This window comes from Pantherophis guttatus, chromosome 5, assembly GCF_059756535.1.
Source record: "Pantherophis guttatus breed Tessera chromosome 5, ASM5975653v1, whole genome shotgun sequence".
NCBI classification, from domain to species: Eukaryota; Metazoa; Chordata; class Lepidosauria; order Squamata; family Colubridae; genus Pantherophis; species Pantherophis guttatus.
In genome coordinates this window covers 82,656,229-82,668,454 of record NC_142067.1, presented here as the reverse complement: position 1 = coordinate 82,668,454, position 12,226 = coordinate 82,656,229, and the positions used below count along the sequence as shown (strand labels likewise).

General features: G+C 42.1%; 1 protein-coding gene across 6 annotated transcripts in view; it reads left to right on the top strand.

The window, feature by feature from the left end:
* Positions 1–12,226, top strand: part of REPS2 (RALBP1 associated Eps domain containing 2) — a 227,911-nt gene that overhangs the window by 54,597 nt on the left and 161,088 nt on the right. The window lies entirely within an intron of this gene.

Here is a 12,226-nt window from a genome sequence, read left to right as displayed (position 1 = left end):
AGGCAAAGCTACCAGACTCATGGGGAGAAGCATACATTTCGCTGATACCAAAGGAAGGAGCAGATATAACACAAATAAAAAATTACAGACCAATCTCTTTATTAAACACTGATTACAAAATTTTTATGAATATAATGGCAAATAGGATGAAAAAGATATTGAATTGTAGGATGCACTCAGACCAGAATGGGTTCTTACCAATGACACAAATAAAAAATAATATAAGAACAGTAATTAATATATTAGAATATTATGAGGTGCATCCACAGAGGCAGGTAGCTCTGGTCTTTCTGGATGCACAAAAAGCTTTTGATCAGGTCAATTGGCAATTTATGCTCCAACAAATAAAAAACATGAAATTCGGGGAGAGATTTGAAAACATAATAGCCTCCATATACACAAAACAAAAAGTAAGTATAATGGTAAATGGAGACTTTACTAAATTTTTTGAAATAAAAAAAGGAGTACGGCAGGGATGCCCACTCTCACCCTTACTTTTTATCTTGACATTGGAAGAGCCTGTAGTACAGTGGACTAAAGCACTGTTATTAACAGATTAACATCTGCTGCTTGCAATTACTGCAATCTCACCAGGCTCAAGGTTGACTCAGCCTTCCATCCTTTCAAAGGTAGGTAAAATGAGGACCCAGATTGTGGGGACAATAAGCTGACTTTGTATAAATACACAAAAGTATTAAGGCTATTGCTTAACGCATTGTAAGCCGCCCTGAGTCTCCGGAGAAGGGCGGTATATAAATTAAAGCAAAAAAAAATATCTCTTGATAAAAATCAGAGCAAATAAAAAGATAAAAGGATTAAAAGTAAAACGAGAGGAATACAAGGCCCAAGCGTTTGCGGATGATCTTGTATTCTTCATAGAAGAACCATTAAAAACAGGTCCAATATTGATAAAAGAGATACAGGAATTTGGGAAGGTAGCTGGTTTAAAAATTAATAAAGATAAGACCAAAATGTTAACGAAAAATATAACAGGAAAACAAATAGAGGAATTAAAGAATTAGGATTACAGGTAGTAAAGAAGATGAAATATTTAGGTATATGTTTGACAGCCAGATGAGCAACCATAAAGGAGAATACTTATGTAACTTTAGTTCAACAAATAAAAGAGGACTTAGAAAAATGGGGGAAACTGAAATTATTGTTATTAGAGAGAATAGCAGTGATAAAAATGAACGTTCTGCCGAGGCTGCTTTATCTATTTCAGACAATTCCAGTAAAATTGGACATTTTTTTTTTTTGTAAATCTGAATAAAATAACCACAAAATTTGTATGGGAAGGAAAAAAGGCAAGAATAAAATTAAGTATACTGCAAGATGACAGAGGTGGATTTGGATTACCAGCATGGGAAACATTATAAAGCAATAAGTTTGACATGGATTAGGGAAAGGGTGAATTTGAAAAATCAAAGATTGCTAACCTTGGAGGGACACGATTTGATGATGGGGTGGCACACCTTCTTATGGAACACCAGGAACAAAACACATAGGTATTTTTGTAATCATATTTTAAGAGATTCATTAATTCATACATGGCAAGAAATTAAAAGTAAACACTATATGAAAGTTCTTGGATGGCTATCCACAATGGAGGCAATGACACACCCCAACACCTTGGCGATTCAAAAAATGGTAAGATATAATGAAATATTAGATCCCCAGGGAATATTAAAAACACGAGGAACTCGGAGAGCAAGGAATTCAGATAGACTGGTGGCCCTATTTACAGATAAAAACAAGATACAAAAAAAGACCAAGAGGAAGGAGCAATTGAATTAAAACCAAATTGGTTGGATAACCTTTTAGAAGCCACGGAGGAAAAATTGATTTCAAAAATTTATAAATATTTATTGGAGTTTGATTTTGCAGAAGAATTAGTAAAGGGACAAATGATAGCATGGGCAAGAAACATTGGACATAACATAGAACTGGAGGACTGGGAAAGAGTGTGGAAAAATAATTATATTATGACAAGATCAGTGGTTTATAAAGAGAACCAGTATAAAATATGGTATAGATGGTATCTGGCCCCTTCGAGGTTAGCAAAAATGTATTTGAACTTAAGTCCAACTTGCTGGAAATGCAAGCAGGCACAGGGCACTTTTTTCTATGTCTGGTGGCTTTGCCTAAAAATTAGGAAGTATTGGGGGGAAAATAAAGATTTGGCTAATAGAAATAACATTAAAAAAAATAGAATTCAAACCAGAAATTTTTTTACTAGGGATGATTAAAATTATAAGAAAGAAAGAAAGTATTTAATACTACATATAGTCAATGCAGCCAGATTGGCGCTAGCTCAATTTTGGAAAACTGATCAACTGCCATCAGACCAACTGATAATTCAAAAAATCTATAATTGTGTGGAAATGGATAAATTAACATTCGAATTGAAAGATAAGGCAGACTCAAAATATTGTATAGTATGGAATAGATGGTATGATTGGATAACTCGGAGAAATGAGGGCAAATGCAAAATTCTGAATGATAACAAAAAAAAAATTTAAAAATGCACTGTCAATAAGGAACTAGGATAAGATAACAGATATGTGACTAAAGTCATTTTTTCTTTTTATGTAGTGTTGTTTATATTGATATACATGTGTTTTGTGTACACATGGTGTATCGTTTTTATATGTTTAATAAAGTTTATTTTTTTTAAAAAAAGTAAAGAAAATGAATATGACAATGGAGAGAGAAAGGAAAGATGAGTAGAGGGATAGAAGGAGGGGAGAAGAGAGGAATAGAAGAAAGGGAAAATGAAAGGAAGAAAGAGAAGGGAAATAAGAGTAGGAGAGAAGGTTAGGAAGGGAGGAAGGGGAGTGGGGGAAAAGGGGAAGTAGAGAAGGGAAAGGAGAGGGGGAAAGAAGAAAGTAGAAAAGAATAGAAGAAGGAAGGGAAAGGAAAGAGGAGAAGGGGAAGGAGGATTTTGTAAAATAAGAAAGATGGAATGATAGAAGGGCAACCCCAAGTATACTCAAACTTATTAGGATGAATGAACTAATATGAAAGTTAAAAGACAATATATATGATTAACAATGGATAAGATAAACTAACCAATTGAAATAATGTTAATGTCAGCACTTCAACCTGCATTTACTCTAGTGCTGACAGTTAAGAAATTAGGATTTGAGGGCGGATGGTGATACTGTTTATATAATAAGTATAGAAGTATTAAGACAAGATAAAAAAGTAAGGAAAAAGAATACTTTGGCAGAAATGAAATTATGTAAAGTGTATTTGGATATGATAAATTATATAACATGATTTGATCAATACTCTTCATAAAATATGTGTGTGAAAGAAAAAACCAATAAAACTTGTTTTTTTTAAAGAGATAAGATGGTGGTCATATGTGCAGATACAATCTAGATATGAGAAGGATGTTAAAATGTATGGTTTACGTAAAGAATTAACAGAATTAGATCAAATATTAACAGGGACAGATGAAAACCTAATAAAATATATAGCTATTTGTTAAATATTAAGATGGAAGAGGAACAAGTAAAAGAGAATGATAGTATGGGCTAAAATTTTTGGCTATTCGATTGAGTTAGATAAATGGCAGAAATTATCGGATAGAAATTATAAATTAACAATGTCTACTGCATACAAAGAAAATATTTATAAAATGTTTTATAGACAGCATTTTCTGCCCCCAGGGTTAGCAAAGATGTTTAAGGATAAATCTGCAAAATGTTGAAAATGTCACCAGATACCTGGCTCATACTATCATATGTGGTGGACATGTCAAAAGCGAAAAAATGTTGGACAAAAATAAATACATGGCTGGAAAAAATGATAAAACAACATATAGAGTTGAAACCAACTCCATATCTTCTTGATTATCACACTTGTCCAGTCTTTTTTTAAAAGAAATCTAACTGTCCACAAACACATCAAAGGCAATAGTAATTAGCACAATCTAATATTGACATATACAATGGAATTTAAAAATATGTGAACCTTTTGAATTTTCAATGTTTCTGCATAAAATGGTCTAAAATATCTGTTCTTCCACACAGGTCCTAAAAATATGTGAACAGGACCCAATTAAGCAAATGAGGAAAAAATAATATGCTTGAACATTCATTTATTGAGGAAAATGATCCAAAGCTCTATATTTATGTATGACAAAAGTATATGAACCTCGACTTCCGGTTTGCTGCTGGCCGCCGCTAGACGCTCCTTTAGGATCGTCAGCTTCCTTTGCCTGTCAGAGCCGCCTTCACAGCGGAATGGCGGCTCGAAAAAACTCCGTTTCCATGAGGAAACGGAGATAGAGCCGGCAGGGGTGGGTAGAACTCTCCGCAGAGCCCCAAAAGTTTTTTTTTTACTTTTGGGACGGAGCGGATGAGATGCCCCATATCCCCAGCCGCTGCTCCGGGCTTTGGGAGACCTCTGCCAATGCAGAGCCAGGCGTGAAGAGCAAGCCAGCGAATTTAACAGATTACTAAAAGAAAATGTGAGCTGGACCTGTAATATTGAAACGCAAGTATTTTACTTATCTTCTAAAAAATTTATTTAAGAGAAAAGAGGAAAGGAAAGGGGGAGAAAAAAAAAGTCTTTTAAAATGGCGTCTGCCGCGGCTGGAGAAGAGGCTGAAAGGGAAAGTCCTTCCGTTTTCTATTAATACAATGTAGCGGAATAAACACCACTGGCTACATTTGTAGACAAAACTTCGCTCCTGTGTCTTTTTCTCTCTTTTTTTCCCCTGGAGACTTGATATTGTTATTGATTGGAAAGAAGTCTTTTTTCTTTTAACAAAGCTTGCCTGGGTGGAAATATGGCACTGAAATTTATAAAGCCAAACAAACAAGTAGTGGGGGGGGATTCCCCCACTAATGACTTAAAAGAACAAGTTTTAACTCTTCAATCTCAGAAACCTGATTTTAATATAATAGAATTTCTTTTAGAGGAGATTGTAAGAAGGGATGAGATTGTGAATCAGCATCTTGAAAAATTTAAGCAGGAAATTAAAGAATTGGTGAAATCTAAGTTTGATTTCTTGGAGCAAAAAATTTCAAAAGTGGCTAATGGTTTGTCAGAATTTATGATACAGTTGGCTACAAATACTAATTTACTAGAGTCCAAAATGGAAGAAATTCAAGATAAATTGGACAATAGAACTCAAAAAATTGAAAATGATTTGATAAACACTCAGGATAATAGCTTAGAAGAAAAACCTAAAATGGAGGCTGATCAAAAGTCTGGTAATGTAGAAAATCTGCAACAGAGGATTGAAAGAGAGGTTTTAATGGTACAATATAATTTCACAGAATATGCGATAAGACTGAGAGGTTTGCAGGAAGATAACAGAGATGATTTAAGGAAAATATCTTCTGAATTCCTAGCTGGGACTTTAAAGGTTCAACCCGAGGAAGTGTTTTGTAGGATTGACAGAGTTTACAGAATAAATTCCTGGATTGCCAAGCAAAGGCAATTGCCTAGAGATGTAGTGATTTATTTTACAGACAAGGAAATTAGGAATAATATTGTGCAAAATTCCTTCAATTCTAATCTGCAACTGCACGGAAGAAAGATTTGGATTTACAAAGAACTCCCACCTAAGATATTAATGGAAAGGAAGAAATTTGCTTTTCTGGTGAATGAGTTAAAAAAGAGAAATATCCTATTCAGGTGGGACGCTCCAGTTGGTATCATATTGAGATATCAAGGAGAAAGATACCAGTTAAATACTGTTGAAAGAGCGGAAGAATTTTATCAAAACAGGTTGAAAATGAACTTAACGTCTTCAGGTATAATACAGGATAAGCAGAAGGAGTTGGAAATAAAGGGAAAATATCGAGCTACAGAGACTGTACCAGATAAACTGCCTTTGGATTTTTCGGATACCCCAGCTGGATTATTTACAAATCGGAGAGAAGTGGCATTTGACTTTAATGTGATGACCTATCAAGTCAAGGACAAGCACAGAAACCAATTAGGGGATATACAAGGGGCAAAAAAGAAAGATGAGACACAAAAACAAAACCAACAAGATCAATCTACAGAGCAGAATCAAAACCGACTAGTTGATACACAATCCGTAGAAAGGAAACCAGGATGGAAATCAAACCCGCAAAAAGAAAAGAAAAAAAGAAATAGGTTGCATAAAAATAGAAATTTCTAAATCAAGCAACAGTGAAGCCAGTGACTTTAAAAATGAATGAGTATATGAAAATATAGAGGAGGCGACGTATTGGTCAATATTATCCTGAGGATGGTGACAGGCCTCTGCATTGCCGTAATTTTGGGATGTGAAAAGAGCCTCAAACTGATGGATTTTAATTATCTACTTTGGAACTCCTTTTTGTGCTGATAACTATATTATAATTATCTTGAATTATAAGGCAAAAGAGTCATACTGGGGCATGCAGAAGATCTGGTTGTTACCCACTACGATGATGGGAATTAATAATCCTGATGAAAGCCACAATTATTACTACATGGAATATAAATATAATGTCACTCGGGTGGTTGTTTTCACTTTCATATATATAAGAGGATATTTACTACTGATGGGGGCAGATATGATTGAAGATTTTGAATATACTGTTGCATCAGCAAGCTATGTTACCCTATTATGGATGATGGTTTTAATAATCCAGTGGAAAGACTTTAAAGAAGATATCATATGGATTATAAATTTAAAGTTATTGTCTTTTTTTTTTTACTTAGATATAATGGAATATATATACATGTATTTTTAAGTAGAGTGGGCAATGAATTAAAGACATTAAGAATTGTTGTGTATGATAATTTTGCAAGACAGTGGGTGAATAAGCTAGTTTGCAGACTGATTAGTTTAAGAAAAGGGATTTTTAAGTGATACGTTTAGGGGAGTGGAGGGAATGGATAGAGTGGAATAAATGTTAAATTAGGTTTTACGGGGAGGGCCGCTTTGGAATGTTATAGTAATATATATAGATCAAATGTTAAAGTAGGATTTATTGTATAGTTTTTAAAGTGGAAGGTGGTTTTGAATTGTTGTAATAATATACAGATACAAGCTTGGGAGAGGAGAAAAAGGGTAGATTATTGCCAAATTGGGAGTTATAATACTATTTTGCTAAATTAGAAGTTATTATACAATGTTATAGTATAATGTCTTTTTTTTTTATTCCTTTCTTGAAATGTATTGATAAAGGGGATGTTATAATATTAATAATATTTTTAGTAAGTAAAGGTCAGTATTTAGAGGAGGGGGTAAGTAATCTGTTATGAATTAGGTTTTTTGTTATGAAGAAGTCACAGGGGGGGCGGATGGGGAGGGGGGGTTAGGGAGGGGGAGGGGGAAAAAAGGGGGGGGGATTTTGTATTTGAAAACTTTTTCAATAAAAAAAAAGTATATGAACCTCCAGATTTTGGAGACCAGTTGGCGTTGCAGGGGGAACAGTCTGGGAATTGCAGAGCTCTGTCGAGCTCCATGAAAACCAGCTGGTATCTGCTTGCTGGGAGACCCTATGGAGTGAAAGCTGCCCTGGAGGGGTGGTAAAGAAAGGAGAGATGTTTCGTCAGTCACAAGGAAACTGCAATTTCCTAGTTAGATCCAAAGAAAACTCCCGAACAGCAGCAGGGACAATGGCCATTTTGGCAAGTCACAAGCTGTGACAACTATGACAATAAGCGGTTGAACCTGTCCATGAACTGCTGGAGTGGTACATGGACAGAGCATTGAAACTGGGTGAGATAACTTCCAGCTTTTATTTTAGAGATTTAACCCAAATAAAAGAATTCCAAAAAATAATAATCTAACATTAGGAAAGTGGTGATTGGATACATGGAGAAAGATCAAATATTCAGATGCGAAAGAAATTTCTCCTATGAGGCGCCCACGGCAGTCATGCCTGGGTAGTGATACGACTGACAACCAATAGGACCGAGTCTACTGAATTTTGATGCCGCCCCTTCCTTCGTTATCCAGTTTTTCAACTCGGTCTGCACCTGGACAGTCGTGTCTGTAGTTTTCTGGCTTAATTAGGACTTGGAATTGGATTTACAGCACCTTGAGCTTTGCGGAGTCTATTTTTAATTTAATTAAACAGCTGTGAGGACTGCCGGCTGGCAGCTTCCTCCGCCCACGCGCACGAGCTTGCTTGCCTCGCTCCGCTGCGTTACTTTGCCCATCCGGACCTGCAGCGGCGATTATGAGCGGCTCCAGCCTCTGCTCAACAGCTGAGGGGCGCGAAGTTGAATTCCACGCCCGTTCCTTGCCTCCTCTGCCGGCTCCTGATATCTAGACAGTCCGCTCTTATTGTGGCTGTCAATCAAGGCGGCGCCACTTTCCCGCCTTGCAGTTGACGGGTGCAACGACCTGCAGCAGCGATTACGAGCGGCTCCAGCCTCTGCTCAACAGCTGAGGGGCGCGAGGTTGAATTCCATGCCTATTTCCTGCCACATCGCCCGGCTCCCGATATCTGGACAGCCTGCACCTTTCTGTGGCTGTCAATCAAGGCGGCCCCATTTCCCGCCTTGCAGCTGACGGGCGTGACGAGGGAATTCCGCGCCCATTATTTCTCTCGCGGTCAAGCCTCGAGCTAGCGAGACCCCGGGCGAGCAGCTGCATCGATCGGCATTGACAGAGGTACTGGCACTTGGGCTCCTTTTGTCCCTATCGGACCTGTTTGGCGCCATTTTCTCGGCCGCCTTCTGTTTATTTTCAAAATGGCCTCCGTCCCTGATCGAGCTTCCGATCGTTCTAAATCAAGGGCCAAACGGCGCTACGAGGAGGATCCTGGGGAGGGCACTTCAACTGGCCACAGAAGCAAGTCTAGGGTTCCTGCCTCTGACCGCTCCTCCCATTCCAAAGGCGTTGCAATGTCCAGGGATGAGGATAGGCGCCATAGGGCTATAGAGAAGGTTATCCAAAAGGCACATTCCAAGGCGGCGCAGGCCTCTCCAGCCACATCTGTCTTGGTCTCCGGCCCTCCTCCCAGGCCCCCGCCCTCCTTATCTCCTGATCGTTCAGTTCAGGACGATCCAGCCAGCGCACCTGATGTGGCCTCTGTTTTTCCTTCTACATCTGAGGAACCTCAGATGCAGTTGCAACAATCGCCTCCTCCAAACGAGGCTGAGCAGGGCCTTACCACCTCTGTGCCTGATCCTCAACCGGCTACGTTAGCCTCTCAGTTGCCCCTGGATATGCAAGGCTCTTTGGCCAATCTCATCTCGGAGGCTATTCGCCAGGGGATTGCCCAGGGCCTGCAACAGCATCAGTCTGTGGCCCCTAATCCTGTTGACCATCACATGACGGCCAAGGCTAGATCTCGCCATTCTCATGACGAGCCAGAGGATATCTGTGATCAGGATTCGGCAAGTCAGGATTCTCTCTCTGAAGAAGTGGCCTTACCTGACCAAGATTTCTTGGAGGACGAGCCTAGAGCCTGATCAACCGGCCTTCGTGGGCCTCTTCAAGCCCCACATGTTTCGTTCCTTACTCTACAAGGCGAAGACGATCACCCGCCTAGGTACCAGTAATTCTGATTCAGCGGCACCTCCTGTTCCGACGGATCCGGCCTCGGCCCTCTTCCAAGAGCCCACGGTTCAATCTGAGGTGATCCCTGCACCTAAACTGTTTTCAGAAGTTCTGAAGCGTCAATGGTCATCTCCCAGCTCGGGGCCCATCCCGAACAATTTGGACAGAAGGTTCTACAACCTTGCCCCGGACGTCTCCAGTCTTCTGCAAGTGCCCTCCGTCGATTCCCCGGTCGTGGCCTTATATTCCTCTTCCCCCCCGACGGGACCATCGGAAGATTATTTGCGGCCTGAGGAGAAGAAGGTCGAACGGACCCTCATCAAGGGACACCAAGCCTCTGCTTGGTCTATCCAGGCCTCCTCGGCGGCGTCTTTCTGTGGCTGCGCCAGCTTCAAGACCGCATCCCCGCTTCCGACCACCGCTCCCATCAAGACATCAATAAAATTTTAGGTGCGGTCGAATTCTCTGCCGACGCTACGCTTAACGCCGCTCGCTTCTCAGCCAAGGCCATGGGTACGTCTGTAACATCTAGACGTCTTCTCTGGCTCCGGAATTGGCAAGCTGATGCCCGTAATAAGTTGCGCCTGGCCTCTTCCCCGTACTCTTCTGACAAGTTGTTCGGTTCCCAGCTGGACCCACTATTAACAGAAACGAGGGACCATCGTAAAATTCTTCCACCCATAGCTCGTCGATCTGACTATCGATCCCAAGGTTCCTTTCGTTCCTCTTCTTCCTTTCGAGGATCCGGTTCCAGCTACTTCCAACAACATTCCCATCGTTCCCTGCCTCCCAGATCTCAGCAGCAGTTCGGAAACCAGGTTAGACAAGGGGCTAGGTTTACATCGAAACCTTCCTTTCGTGGGGGGAGGGGCCGTCCCTTTAGACGTTCCCACTAGGGCTCTGCCTGACTCTTTAATTGGCGGCCGTTTGTCCCATTTCTCTGCCCAATGGGATATTTCTGTCTCGGACCTTTGGGTCAGGGACACAATTAAATTTGGCCTTAAACTCGAATTTCTATCCCCACCCCCTAACCATTATCTCCGTTGCCCCGTCTCTCTAGATCCTGTTAAGAGGGCTAGGGTTCAACAGGCCATCCAACATCTCCTGGCCATTAAGGCCATTCAGCCTGTTCCCTCCCAACAAAGGGGCCGGGGGTTCTACTCCCGTTTGTTCCTGGTTCCCAAGTCATCGGGTAGCTGGAGGGCCATCCTTGATTTGAAGTCCCTGAATTGGCATATCAAATATCGCCATTTTAAAATGCAGTCTCTCCACACCATTCTGCTCTGCATTTGGAAGGGAAACTTCATGTCTTCCATTGACTTAACGGAGGCCTACCTCCATGTACCCATTTTCCCTCCCCATCGAAAATTTCTTCGCTTCTCGTATAATGGCCAACACTTCCAGGGTATTCAATAAAATCATGGCTGCCCTCATAGGCCATATTAGCTCTATCCCTATTCGCACCCTCTTTTATTTAGACGATATTCTCATACTTTCTAAAACCCAGTCCCAAGCTACCAGGGATCTGGCCTCAGTCATTTCCATTTTGCAACACCATGGCTTCTCCATTAATTGGGCCAAGAGCCATCTGTTCCCCACTACAAGTCTCCAACACTTCGGGGCGGTTATTAATTCCGATTCTCTTCGGGTGACTCTGTCCCTGGAGCGCCAGTCCAGTCTAGCTGACATGGCCTCCAAGTTCCAAAGGCGGGGCTCCGCCTCTCTGCTGGGTCTTTCTAGTCTTCTAGGCAAGATGGTCTCGGCTTACGGCATCGTGCCGTGGTCTCGCCTCCACAGCAGGGAGCTTCAGTGGCTTCTACTCCCCTACCAACGGAGACAGACCAACACCTCGGCCTCGAGTATCCACTTGTCCCCGGAGGTTCGAGACTCGCTGACCTGGTGGGCGTCGTCAGCAATTTCCCAGGGCTGTTCGTTCGGGGAAGTTCCCAGGATGGTCATCACTACGGACGCCAGCCTCTCAGGTTGGGGGGCTCACCTGGACTCCCACATGGCCCAGGGCCTTTGGTCCCAGACGGAACGGGCCATGAACATCAATGTCCTGGGGTTGAGAGCTATCTACTTTGCTCTTCTCAACTTCGAGCCTCTGATACTTGGTCGGGACGTCCTGGTCCTAACGGACAATGTCTCGGCCAAGTCCCACGTCAATCGGCAGGGGGGCACTCGGTCCCGATCCTTGATGCGGGAATCTCTTCAATTGGGTCTCTGGGCCGAATCCCATCTTTCATCCATTCGAGCCAAACACATTTCGGGGAAGACCAACATCCAAGCGGACTCTCAGCCGCAACCTCGTCGATCAAGCCGAGTGGAGTCTCTATCCCCTCCTCTTCGAGGACCTGTGCATTCGCTTCGACCGGCCCACGGTGGACTTGTTCGCCTTGACCAACAACCATCAGCTTCCCCGCTTCTTCTCCCGCTTCCCCTCTCGAGGGGCGGAAGCAGTGGATGCGCTGAGGAGCCCCTGGCCTCCGGGACAACTACTCTACGCCTTCCCTCCTCTCCCCCTTCTGTCCAGGGTCATGAGGAAGTTAGTCATGGAACGGGCGGAGGTTCTGCTGCTGGCACCTCACTGGCCTCGCCACCCGTGGTTCGCCGAGTTGGTGTCTCTGTCCGTCTCCCCCCCGTGGAGGATTCCCGACCATCGGATCTCCCTTCACCAGGGTCCTCTCCTCCATCCGGATCCGCAGTCCTTCCAGCTGACCGCATGGCGGCTGA